Source organism: Amblyomma maculatum, chromosome 4, assembly GCF_055883805.1.
Source record: "Amblyomma maculatum isolate TAMU_Amacu chromosome 4, ASM5588380v1, whole genome shotgun sequence".
NCBI lineage: Eukaryota > Metazoa > Arthropoda > Arachnida > Ixodida > Ixodidae > Amblyomma > Amblyomma maculatum.
Window position 1 is genome coordinate 92,940,956 of NC_139347.1, and position 12,896 is coordinate 92,953,851.

At 45.4% G+C, this 12,896-nt stretch overlaps 1 long non-coding RNA gene across 1 annotated transcript in view; it reads right to left on the reverse strand.

Annotated features, from left to right (window-relative positions):
* LOC146191676 (uncharacterized) overlaps positions 1-8,428 on the reverse strand; it is a 67,963-nt gene extending 59,535 nt beyond the window's left edge. The window contains exon 1 of the long non-coding RNA XR_014706360.1: positions 8,249-8,428. This is a non-coding gene — a long non-coding RNA (uncharacterized LOC146191676). The remainder of the gene's footprint in view (positions 1-8,248) is intronic.
* Between the last annotated feature and the right edge of the window lie 4,468 nt (positions 8,429-12,896).

The window sequence follows — 12,896 nt, forward strand, 5'->3', positions numbered from 1 at the left end:
TACAAAACGCTTGGCATGCCTCTTATCACATTGTGATTTCTTACTATTCCCTATTCTTGCACACAAACTGCTCAGTTTGTTTGGCGCAGACGTTTTTTTTTTTTTTTTTTTTTTTTTTAAAGGACTGGCGGAAGAAAGGCTGCAGCAAAATTGGCAAATAAGCGACCACAATAGTCCCTTAAATACACAGAGTGGCGCATTTTCTGAAGAAGGCGGCAGGCGGCATTATATGCCGGTAGTGTTTCTGCGCCAAAGAAACTCGAAGAACTCGAAATCGAGTTAAAGCTCTATTTAATGAAGTTGATGGAAGCCGCGTATTATTTCGTTAAATCTGGAACTTAATTACTAGAGGGAGACATTCCTCGGTCACTTAATCCGATAAAATCAATTATTATAATGTGCAGCGGCGTCAAGGAAGTACCGCGGCATGATATTTGTCAAGCATAAATTCGATGAAAATGAAATTCTATTTTGAAAAGACGCAACAGCGTATAGTTGTAGAGCAACAAAGAACAATAAAAAGGATGAATGAATGGATGAATGATGAACGTATTTATACGAAGAACAAGGGACGTTGTACTGTTACGACTTTCGAAATGAAATAACAGCAGTTCCCCACTATGCCATGTTGCTACGTTGAAATTGCGGCCTGCGTAGACGACCGAAACCGATAGCTAGCGCGTATGGAAAGAAAACAAAACAAAAAAAAAACGAAAATTGTATGTCGGCAAGAAGAGTGCCAAGGGTCTATAAACTTCTTTCCTAGCAAAGAAATCGCTGATCTGTGCTTGCTTGTAATTTGTAAGCAGGAACTGCACAGTTTTTATGTGTTCCTCCGACAGGCTGTCGTAGGAGATCAAGGCATCCAAAACTTGATCCGGTGTCAGTATGCGGCACCGCTGCCGACACCGGGATGACGGGCAGACATTTTATGCTTTGCAAAATTTTCTGAATTCAGATCAATAAACCTTCCGTTTTGCGCCGCGCAATTTGGCAAAAGCGGGACGAAGTTTCTTTACGATGTTAACGTTGGTTCGCAGTGAATAGATTTTTGGGCGTTTTCGACAAAATAGATCACAAATTTAATATTTGACCTTCATTTTTAAGCAGATACTTCGTTAAATCGGGGCAGATAGTGAAGTTGGTTTCGTTATTTCGAGTTACTTTTAAAGCATTGAACCATATGGGCGTCTGACGAGAGATAGGAATATATTTGTTAAATCGAGACTTTGATTAAATCGGGTTTTCTTAAATCGAGTTTTGACTGCACAAGTCAAACCAAACCTTAAATGATAACTATCTTTTCCTTGAAGTTTGCTTCAGAGAAAAACTCCATGCTCTAGCATTCTTGTTTCAGGACATGAGTTGCAAGATCAAAACGGCCTTTTTTTTTTGTCCTTACCAGAGCTCTACATTGTAATTAAAACAAGCTGCAGCAGTACTTGAATAGAGTTGTAAATCAAATATATTTAAAAGAACGTACTGGCAGACTAGTGCCATTAAAAAAAAAATGTAAGTTAAGCCGGATTCATTGTTTCATTCACAGTTCAAGTGAGTTCCCATGAATCATCTCCCGGGATAGTAATTAAGCCGGGTTTAAAAAAAAAAAAAAATTTCTTTAAGTCAACAAAAAGGACTCTCTGACAAGGACTAATAGATCACATGTTGCATACGTAGTAGACGGATGTTTAGGCATTCTAGCTGCGCAGAAGACCGGAATAAAAAAAAAATCATTAATTGGTGCATCGTTTCAGGCAAGTGTGGCTGCAATGACTGCACCGACGCGTTTTTCTGGCTGCAGAATTCAGTTGATTTATGTCTGTCTGCAGTGGGACGGGGAACCCCAAAAGTAACCGAAAAGATGTCTAGAGGAAAGCGTGCAGGTATGCAGAAGAATAAATAACAATAAACTAAGGCATCAGTTCCATGGCTCTGGGTTTTACAAATCGAACTACACCGCTGCACAAGTTATTTCTACTTGGCTGCTAAAACTACCCACTTTCATTCAATTCAATCATATCGCAGGCATAACCACAGTGTTTGTATAATCTAGAAGTAAAAGACCCCTCCTCCAAGCCAGGACGACTTCCGACTTCTTGCGCCGGGCACTTGACTGCCCGAACTTGGCGATATAGGTGATGGAGCTTAGAGGAAGTGAACGAAGCCGTACATTTAACTCCTTAGAAACTCATGGCATGCATTATTTTCGCGCGATGTCTGTTGTGTAACATTTCATGGCGTGCTCTTGAGCACAGCCCTTAGCATCCCGTGGAAGCAGTGCAAAAATTCCGGTGTGCCACAAAAATATGATCTTTGAGCGCAGCGCTCCTAGCGTCGGCCTTTTGATAAGCGCCGCGTGAAGCACCGTGAACGCAGACTGCGCGCATGTATGTAGAAGCCATGATGTCGCCTTTGAGTACCAGAAGTGGAGTTGTCCGATCAACAATGCGGTATTATTCTAAGAGTTTCTTGACTACGCCAGATAAAAACACGCGACCGGTGTAGCTCATAAGTTCGCGAGAGGCGTCGTAGGGGAGAAAAAGAGGATGGAGAATTAATAACGCCACCTCTCTGGCTGTAACTGCTTGAAGAGCCGCCGTTTCGGCACACCGTGTAAAGTGGTCGACGGCGACGATAACTCAGCGCTGACCAGAAGTAGGCGATGGCATGGGCCAGTAAAGGTCAATTCCCATGCGATCATATGGACAGGCAGGGCACGGCAAAAGCTGCAACGGGCCAGAGCGTCGCTTCGATTGGGACTTGTGGCGCTGGCAGTCAAGGCACGGGCGAATGCACTTCCGTAAAAAGCTATACATGCCACGCCAGTATCGCGTATAAGTTTTATTGCGAAAGCAATACTACGCCAGGTTTCGGCCAGTCGCATAGTCCATGGCCGTAGTCAGGAATGACCTTGAAAAGCCACGAAGAAGAAGAAGAAGAAGAAGAAGAAGAAGAAGAAGAAGAAGAAGAAGAAGAAGAAGAAGAAGAAGAAGAAGAAGAAGAAGAAGAAGAAGAAGAAGAAGAAGAAGAAGAAGAAGAAGAAGAAGAAGTAGAAGAAGAAGAAGGATAAGGAGAAGAAGAAGAAGATACGCTCGGTCACCCGCAGCTAATGCTTTCTCTCCATATTCGGTTCAGCAGCGTTGAACCCTTTTCATTTTTAAAAGACCACCATAAGGAGCTTTAGGATTGGCATGAAAACAAGCGCAGACTTCAGAGCGTAAGTGACTAGGAATGAGCAGTAGCCATTTGCAACCGTTTGGCATGCAATTTTTGTGATAAAGAAGACCACCTAACGGGCTTGGTGACGATGTGCACGGGGTGGTGCTGGTGTGCTGTGACCGTATAGAAAATTAACGAGAGAAGAAATCCATCGGTCTTTGCTTTGCTCTTCGATCATGTCATGCGGTCGCAATGGTGAAAGCACGGGGTCAATGCTGGACAAAGTCGCGGAGTTTAAAGGTACGGGGTGCAGGAAAGGGCATCAGCAGAGTGTTAGACGAGCGGTAGACGACACGAATGTTGTCTTGAAGTAGTAAGGTCCAGCGGCCAAGGCGACGCGGTAAATCCTTTGAGGATGACAGCCAGCATGATGGTCGGTGATAACATGGAATGGGTGGCCATGCACGTACAGGCGGTATTTTGTTACGGCCCCCCAAATGGCCAAGCATTCTTTTTCGGTAGCAGGGTAAGCCCCGCCGCTGCGGTGCAGGGCGCTCGACCTATATGCCTGAGGATGCGGGATCGAATCCCGGCCGCGGCGGCCCACTTTTCGATGGAGGTGTCAAGCAAGGCGCCCATGTGCTGTGTGATGTCAGTGCAAGTTACAGAACTCCAAAGTGGTTGAAATTTCCAAATCCCTCTACTACGGTGTCTCTCATAGCCTGAGTCGCTTTGGGGCGTTAAACCACATAAACCAATCAAATCGGTAACAAGATAATTCACTCTGGCCTTCGAGAGGGTGCGGCTCGCATAAGCGACAACATATTCTTTGAATCCAGGCTTCCGTTGGGCAAGGACTGCACCGATGCCGACACCGTTAGCATCGTGTGCAATTTGGTAGGGGCGCTACGGCCATAATGAGAAAGAATTGGTGGTGAAGTAAGGAGCCAATGCAGGCTATCTAAAGCGCAGTCACATTGGGACGACCAGGATGACAAGGAGATCAGCGCTTGAAGTGGCGTTCAAGGTGAAATTATGGTCTCGAGATTCCAGATCAAGCATCGAGAATAGGAACGCAGGCCGATGAAACTCCGCAGTTCTTTAATTGTAGACGGCTTCGTGAGGTTGGCGACTGCACGGAGTTGCTCCGGGTCCCGGAGTATTTAATTGTAATCCTGCGGAGGTCAACACTTGGCCGGGGATAGTTAAATGTGTACGAAAGTCGATAGAGAAAACGACAATGTCGTCTAGATAACCCAGACATATCTTCTAGCGCAGTCCTTGTAAGACATTGTTCATCATTCGTTCGAATGTGGCGGGGGCATTGCAGAGGCCAAACGGCATGACGCTAAATTTCATATAAACCTTGCGGTGTGATGAAAGCTGTCTTTTCGCGGTCGGATTGGGCCACCGGAATCTGCTCGTATCTCGAACGTAGATTGAGTTAAGAAAAGGATTTTATGCCTTAGAGGTCATCCAGGGCTTCATAGATGCGGAGTTAAGGGTAGACGTCTTTTCGAATTTTCGCGTTCAGACGGCGCTAACCCACACAAAATCTGATGGAGCCATCTTTTTTACGAACCAGCACAACCGGAGAAGACCATAGGCTGTTCCAAGGTCGTAAATCTCGTGCTCCAACATTTTGTCCGCTTATTCAGGGATGACACGATGCTGTATTGGTGAAACACGATATGGTCGCTATCGTAGAGTTCAATGGGGGCCAGTATCAATGCGATGGCTGACGGCTGCAGCGCGGTCAAGGGGAGATTGGCAGGCGTCAAAAGATGAACGGAATTCGTGCAGCAGATCGAACAACTCGACACGATGCGTTAAACTTAAAAATCTACGTAAATTCAATTGAAAAGAGGAAACCATAGAAACATGTCAAAATATATATACGACAGACTATTTTGCACGTATCTTGTAACAACAGCATTTTTGGTAGGTGTGGAGTACTTTTTTGTAGTTATGTGGTTTTTCTGTTGTACATTTGTGAAGTCTGTAGTTCGTAGGAATTGTCTGTGGTAATAACACAAAATTCTAATTAATGGCTGCAGTAATTTCTGAAGTCACAACAGTTACTCGTCAGAAACCGCGCAGAAATTCTGTGTGACAACAGAATTTTTTTTTGTAGTATTTTTTTACTGGGAAATTAAATGTTGGCCAGTATCACTGTTCATATAAATTAAGCTGAACTGGTAGTGGTATAAATGATTCTTAAGTAAGATAAAAAAATTAACAAAATGGATTAATAGTAAAAATGGGAATGAAATTGTTTAACGCACAAAAACAAATCATAACATTTCTTGGTACGGTGAGAAGTCATGCGAGTTCATCTTCGTCGTGGTTCTTATTAGCTGCGGGGACCCAATTCACCCAAAAACGTGCAGTGTTGTAAGTAGAGATGGCTTGACAATATCAGATCCGATGGACCTATAGCACCTAAGTGAAGGCGTACAGTTTCGCCCAAACAATTACGAAAGGAACTGCATTCACAGAGAACTTCATTGGTAGGTAAAACGTTCAAGCTGCAATATTTAACCTCCAAAACCAACACGCGGACTGCGAGTGACGTCGTATAGTCGTGGTCTCTGCAATAAGTTCGCTCACTTGGCCATTTTTTAGCGTGCTTTTGAATCGCACAAAAGACGGTGGCCTTTTTGATTTCGCCTCCATCGAAACCTGGCCGCCATGGCCGGGAATGAAGCTGCATTGGTAGATAAACATTTTTCTGTAAATTAGCTGTGGCAGGCATTGTTAGGTTCGGTTAATATTGGGAGAAACAAAATTGTAATCCAGTAGGCATATACCGAGCCCATTGTGTGGGATCGTGGTTGCTACATTTTTTTGTCAGTCGGATGTAGTGGACCAGCATCCTGTACGCCTTCACAGAGCGTTGCTTATTTATTCCCGAGGTTTTGGATTTGAATAACGTTATAGCTAAAAACTACTTTTGTTTGCCTTTTATACGAATGGTTAAAACAGCCCATTGCACCTAAAAAACACAGCAACAAAAAAAAACAACAACATAAGCGCGGCATTTTCGAAGCTGAAAGCAGCGATAGAGGGGGAGAGGGAGAGAGAGAGAGAGAGAAAAGCGCCTGTCAGACTTTGCAAGGTTCGCTTGCACGTTATCTTACGAACCGATTTTAAACAAAAACAAAACAAAACATCCTGGAAAGGATTTAAAGAAACCAGAAACAGTCTGTGAATGGCTTGTCCTGGAAGTCTAAAAATAAGTTGTGGTTTAGCTCTGGCTAATCCTAGTTTAATTGCGAAAGCAACGGTGGAAGCTTCTTTTGCCTGCTACATTATTCCCCTATAACACCCTATCAGTGCAAGGCGCTACATTATTGGGGACAGTTAAGCTCATCCATGACGCGATAGCGTAAGTTACCAGCTCACGTATAAAGTCACGCTTCAACCAAGCCGTATGGACGTGCCTGCGTGTCTTAGGGGTGACGAGAATGCAAACGGTTCTGGCAGACTGATTCTGATCTCACCCTCCCACATGAAAGGAGCGATCCGAGTTGGCAGCTCCTGCTCGTGGCATAGGGGTAGCGTGAATTCAAATGGCATGGCTGGCAGGAGACCGTAGCTACGCCTCTTCACGGCATATCTATGCCTCTTCACGGCGCTACGCCTATTCACGGTGTAGCCGCGGCCACCCGAGATCTCGCTTTGGCTGTCGTAGTATTGTTTTCGCCATAAAAATCGCTGACTTTGACCTAGCGGGGTATAGCCGAAGAGTAAACTCACTCAGCTGCTGCTACCCGCCTATTTCGGTCGCGTGACGTTTTCGCCGACGTGCTGCTCAATCGTTTTTCCTTTGTTTCTCCATCTGACAAACTGAGCGAGTCCAGCACTGGAGGCTGTGAGCAGCGGGACGTGATCGATCTGCGCTGGGAAGCACGTGTTCGGCGCCAGCGCGACAACTACGTTAGTTAGGAATAGTTTTCGCAAATGTCTCGCCCTAACAGACAAGAAAATAACACGCTAGCTGAATGTGCTGACATGGTCGCGTGCTTTCGAAATATATTCATGAAATGTTTCCTGGGGCCTGCAGAAATGTCAAATGTTGGTGGCTTTGTGCTGCACTTCGTATCCTTAAAATAAATAAATTTATGCACGTCAGAGCTCTTGAAGGCAAAGACGTATTCTGGAGGGCTCCGTGTACATTGGCAACTTGAAAGTTCTTCGATGCGATTGATCGAATGACGTCCATTAATTATTAAAGCTCTCATGTGCACATATGTGCGTCCATTGCCAAGGTGACTCGGGACTTCGGCCGCAAAGAGTGTTTCCACCTAATGACTCCGTAAAAGTGCCATCCCTTCTCGCAAAGAAAATTGAACCCACGCCTTCTTGATCGCGAGCATGAAAACATAGCTGCTGACGTACCATTGCACTTATGCCGCCTTTTTCGACCTGCAACATTGTGAGTCGGCGCCCTCGAATTGATTAAAAATAACTTTGCTGCAGCATCAACCTTCAGTACTATAACTGTACGCGTAACTTAATGTAATACATTAATATTCGGTTTTTCACATTGTGAGTCAGTGCCCTCAAATTGATTCAAAATAACTTGGCTGGACCCGCCGGGGTGGTGCAGTGGTAAGACGCCCGACTACTGTGCCGGAGTTCCCGGGTTCGAACCCGACCGCGGCGGCTGCGTTTCGATGGAGGCGAAATGCAGCCGCCGTGCCATCGCACAGCCGCCTGCTGCGCGATGTCAGCGCACGTTAAAGATCCCCAGGTGGTCGAAATTACTCCATATAGACCAACACCAATCTGTGACGTAAGCACGATGCGGTGGCGCTTCTATCGCCAGCGTGGTTCGACAGGGGGTGAAAAATAGGCTTAGCGCCCATAGGAATACATGGAAGCGAAATATTCCAAAGCAGTTTTCTAATTTCACCGGTCATCTGTGATGTCGTTATTCGGTACAGAGCAACCATGAACATCCTAGAACAGATCACGAAAGTATCAAAACTCATTAACGAGGCGAAATATTTTTAAAACACCGCGAAACGTATGGGGGTGCGAGTTGGGAGGGCGACCCATAGAAACACATGTAAACACAACTTACCGCAACATTTTGCTCGGTTCTTCTCATTTTTTGGTGAACGTCTTGTATCACGCCCTGACATCATGTTGCATGGCACACTACATTCCCTTGCAAGTACTGCAAGTCTGGCCACTTGCGGGACAGTTCACAGCACGATAAACTGACCGCGCACAGTTGCAGACGGCAATGCGCCACCGGTGCTGTAGCAGACGCTCCGAAGCTGGAGGCGGCCGCGGTGGGTATCGCCAGATACGCTGCCGTCTGCTGCAATGCGCGAATCTCGTTCGGTTCATATTGTCGTATAGCGTTTGACAACTGCTTTTTAAATGTAATTCTGTCTAGCACGTATCACTGTAGCGACAGTATTATCAAGCTTATTTACCCTAAGCGGCAGCATATCAGACTGTAAGCAAAACTGCGCGATTCGCTACACCCAGCTTGCCTTTTGGCGTTGTCGGGATTCATAACACAGGTTATTCGGGGAGTTTTAAAAATGGACTGCCTCCGTAATGGCGCACCCTACTTTATCACACACTTCTTCAAAGCGCTGGTCAACGTTTAACGACCGGCCACCACTTCTGATGCTCTGTGAAATGAGAAAAATGTTCCGGTAAGTTGTGTGTACATGTATTTCTACGGGTCGCCCTCCCAACTTGCACCCCCATACGTTTCGCGGTATTTTAAAAATACTTCGCCTCAGTAATGAGATTTCATACTTTCGTGATCTGTTCAAGGATGTTCATAATTGCTTTGTACTGAATAACGACATCACAGGTGCCCTGTGAAATGAGAAAACTGCTTAGAAATATTTCGGTTCTATGTATTCCTATGGGCGCTAACCTTATTTTTCACCCCCAGTCGGCTGCGACGCCGCGAGCGCCCCCTTTGTTTGTAAACACGGTGTTGGTCTATACCTTCACTACGGCTCCCTTTTCTCTCTTCCACTTTCCCTCCCACCTTCCTCCCTTCCCTTACGGCGCGGTTCAGGTGTCCACAGAGCAAGTGTGACAGATACTGCGCCTTTCCCTTCCTGTGAACCAATTATTATTATATTATTATTATCAACCTTCAGAACTATAACTGTACTGGCAGCGTAACTCTATGAAATACATTATTATATATTTCAGTTAAAACCCTGTACCTCCAGTTGTAAGTACGTTCGTCTTGGTTTATTTCAGAAAATATATTACCATAACCCTAGAGTGTGTAGCGATCTTGTGCCCCCTCCGTCATATGCCCCATCATGATCATTCTCCCAAAGTCCGTATTCCTTTCTTTGAAAGGAAGTGTACATCAGATTTTTTTAATGAACAGCGAAAAAAAAAAAAATCAGGAACCGCTTTTTCGGTTCTGCTGCCTGGATCCCCGTTCATCATCAGCTTTTTTGTTTTGCTTTAGCTTACTTTATACAATTGCGATTCTAACCACACTGTGTGCAAGCTCTCTCATTGTATCCACTCCCCTCTTCGATGCCACCTGCTTTGAGGGTAAAAATAAAAAATAAATTAAGTTGGAGAAAAAGGGTTCGCACTGAAGTTCGCGTTATACGCCTAAATCCATAATAAATTTCGTAACCCTTTAATACTGTTTTGTGTTCTAATGACTGCGGTCTGATCACGCGGGACAGAAGCTGGAGGGCAATAACAAAAAATATATACGTAGCTGCACCAACACCGCAGCAGCCGCGTCCCTGCGAACCAGGAAAACTGTGTGAAGCTGCACGCTTCTATAATTCACTTATCGAAATCTGCTGAAGTCTACACTGGCACAGCTAACCGTGCATCACCATCATGACGCCTGAGAGGTCAGCCGCAAGCTAACAATATTCCAGTACAGACTACTAACGCCTTCCTTCCAATCTGCAAGGGTTATCTATATTTACAGGAGGTTCACAATTCTTTTTTCTCTTCCTTCGTGAGCAGCCCTTCTTATTCCACTAAGTCACTTTTGGCCATCGCATTGTTATTCATCTGATTTATTTATATATGCACTTAATAAGGTATTTCGCTTAAATCATTAATCGTTTATCGCCGTCTTCCCTTGCCTCCTCTGCTTGTCGCAGTGGGCATGAGCCTTGCCGTTGCCGGTCTGCGCTTCACCTCATATATATCTAACCTCAACCTAACTTGCGTCCACATTTCATGCGCACAAAATTAGCAGCAGCCGCAAGGAAATAAAAGGCTGGGAAAGTTCGCCCCAGCGCCGCTGTTTGTTTCCGGCTCAATGGTCAGCACTGAAGAAAAGCTGCCCATGCGCTCCCCCCCCCCCCCCCCTCTCCTTTCTCCCCTCTCATTTCTATTGCCCTGGTCTCAGACATCGCTCAGGAAATGGGGTTGCTCAAGACCCCGAATCTTCAGCTCTTTCTCGTGAAATAAAAAGGCGCCTGTTATTTCAGCTGCATGTGGAGCAATACTGACGGCCGACGACGTCACTGACGACAGGAGTCGCGCCGCGCTCGGTTGAGAGAGCAAGCAGACGCCGACCGTTTGCGTCACGGTATCTCTTGGACCTCTGGCCGCTAGGGTGCCAGAGCCCGATTGTTCCGCTTTGTTGCATTCCTAACGTTGTTGGGTTGTATGTTCCCTTTAATGGCGTAACGCCTAGCCGCCACATACTTTTATTGGTCCCCAATAGCGCCGTGGTTACTACGCTAGCTGCTGGACCTGTCGCCGTTGCAAAACATTCGCCCGCTGCCCACTTGCACCCCACGAGCCCACTAAAGAGATATATGACAAGGAAAACAGAAGAGCAAAGGCTAAGAAGTTTCACGTTAGCCTTCGCTTTAGTAAGACAACCTTTTGGTCATGTTGGTCGGTATTCTTTCTCTCTCTCTCTCTATTGTTATGACCGTGCATGGTCAGCATGGTCCGCACTTGCGCGCTCTATTGTTCGCCTGTGGGCATGGATAAGTGCTGTGGATATGTGCTGCTGGTGCAAGGGCGCTAAGTTAGACTGTTTCCACGAATCCTTTTGTGTAAGCCTGTTTTGCTTTGTCGAGACCCTGCAAATGCCAAATTGGCCCTGTCAAGGGAACGTCTAAAAAATACAAAGAAATGTCGCCCTCTGAGAAATAGCCGGAAGGGCTTTTGTTAAACTAGTGCCATGACCTCGCGGTGGGACGCGAGGTCATGGCACTAGTTGCAGGTCCAAGTCAACATCCATTATTTAGGCAATCCAGATAGACGCTACTCTAGGGAGAGGAAATTCCCACCACGTCAGAAATCAGAAGCGATGGACCAGCACACGAAGGCAACGATCGAAAAGGGTGAAAAGGGCAGCATGCTTGCAGTCTTTCGCTCAATCGTCAAACGTTAAAGAACTGGTGCATAGAAACAAGAAGGCAATGGAAAAATTAAAGAAATTAAATAAAAAAATCAGGAGTTTAAAATGAAAAAATAGGAAACTAAAGAACAGAAAGAAATGGAAAGAAACAAAACAGAAGATTACAAGGAAACGAACGCAAACAAATAAACAGCGCGAAAGACGCAAATAAGCAGAGCCCAGCATACACAGTAAACTGTATGCAACAGTTGGTGCAACAAATATAGTACCAGGTGCAAAGGAAAATGCAGCAAATGCGGGAAAACACGCAACGACAGCAAAAGGTGCAGAAAACAGGGTAGCAGCAGTAAAAACAACAATAAACATGCAACAAATGTAACGAGATGTGAACACGGTCCCTATGAGAGTGGAAAGGAAAGGAAAGCAACTGATAATACAGGCAAAAAGGGGGGCAGGAAGGACCGGATAGCATGTAGGCAAGTAAAATGGGAAGCTAAAGGAATAGAAAGTCACGACGAATAATGGCAGCACAGTCGAACGGTTGGAGAAACTGACAAAATGGCGATGGAATTGCAGATGTTGAAGCAAAACCATCACTATTACATCAACACATAAAGGCAAGAACTAAGAGGTTCATGTAATAGCGATGCGAGACACAGACATGGCAGCCAAGATTCACAGTGTGCAAAACACACCACAATGGGAACGGGGCTTGCATAATTGTTTGAAAAGAGTGCTTAGCGTTGGGTTGAAATCCTGAGGTGGACTAGATAGATCTCACCTTTCTCACAATTCTGCCGGTAAAAAAAAACAACAACAGATAAAACCTATTTATTCTCAATATGTGTTGTGAACCGAGCATCAAATATGCTAAAACTCGATATCTCCAGGAACGCACTGAATGCGCCGAGGGAGGAAGATTTCAACTCGTTAAGCCAGATGTGGTGCTAAAGCTACGATACTTCAAGAGACGGAGGATTGGAAAACCCTCTCAATTGGGAAGCCGTCACCGCACGCAAACACCCAAGCATGCCAATGAGGCTTGAAAATACCTTTAGCAAATACACCTGCCTCAATCTATCCCTGGCGAGGAATGCTAGGAAGCGGAACGGCAGAACAGTTGAGAAAGTTTAGGCAGCGGTCATTACACCTAAACCGTTAAAATCATCTAAAGTAAAAGAGCAAGAGAAGAAGCCAAGCTAACCGTCTAAAATTCACAGGAGGAAGGAAGCGGAGAGAGGCGGAGCAAATCACAGACTACGAAGTGTGGGGCGAATACCTGCTCGGAGAAATAAGGGAACATGCGAAAAGAAAAAAGAAATCTGCCAGCACCGGTTGTGTCTATGAGAGCACAGAAGGAGCCTTACGAAAATGTGGAAAAAAGAAG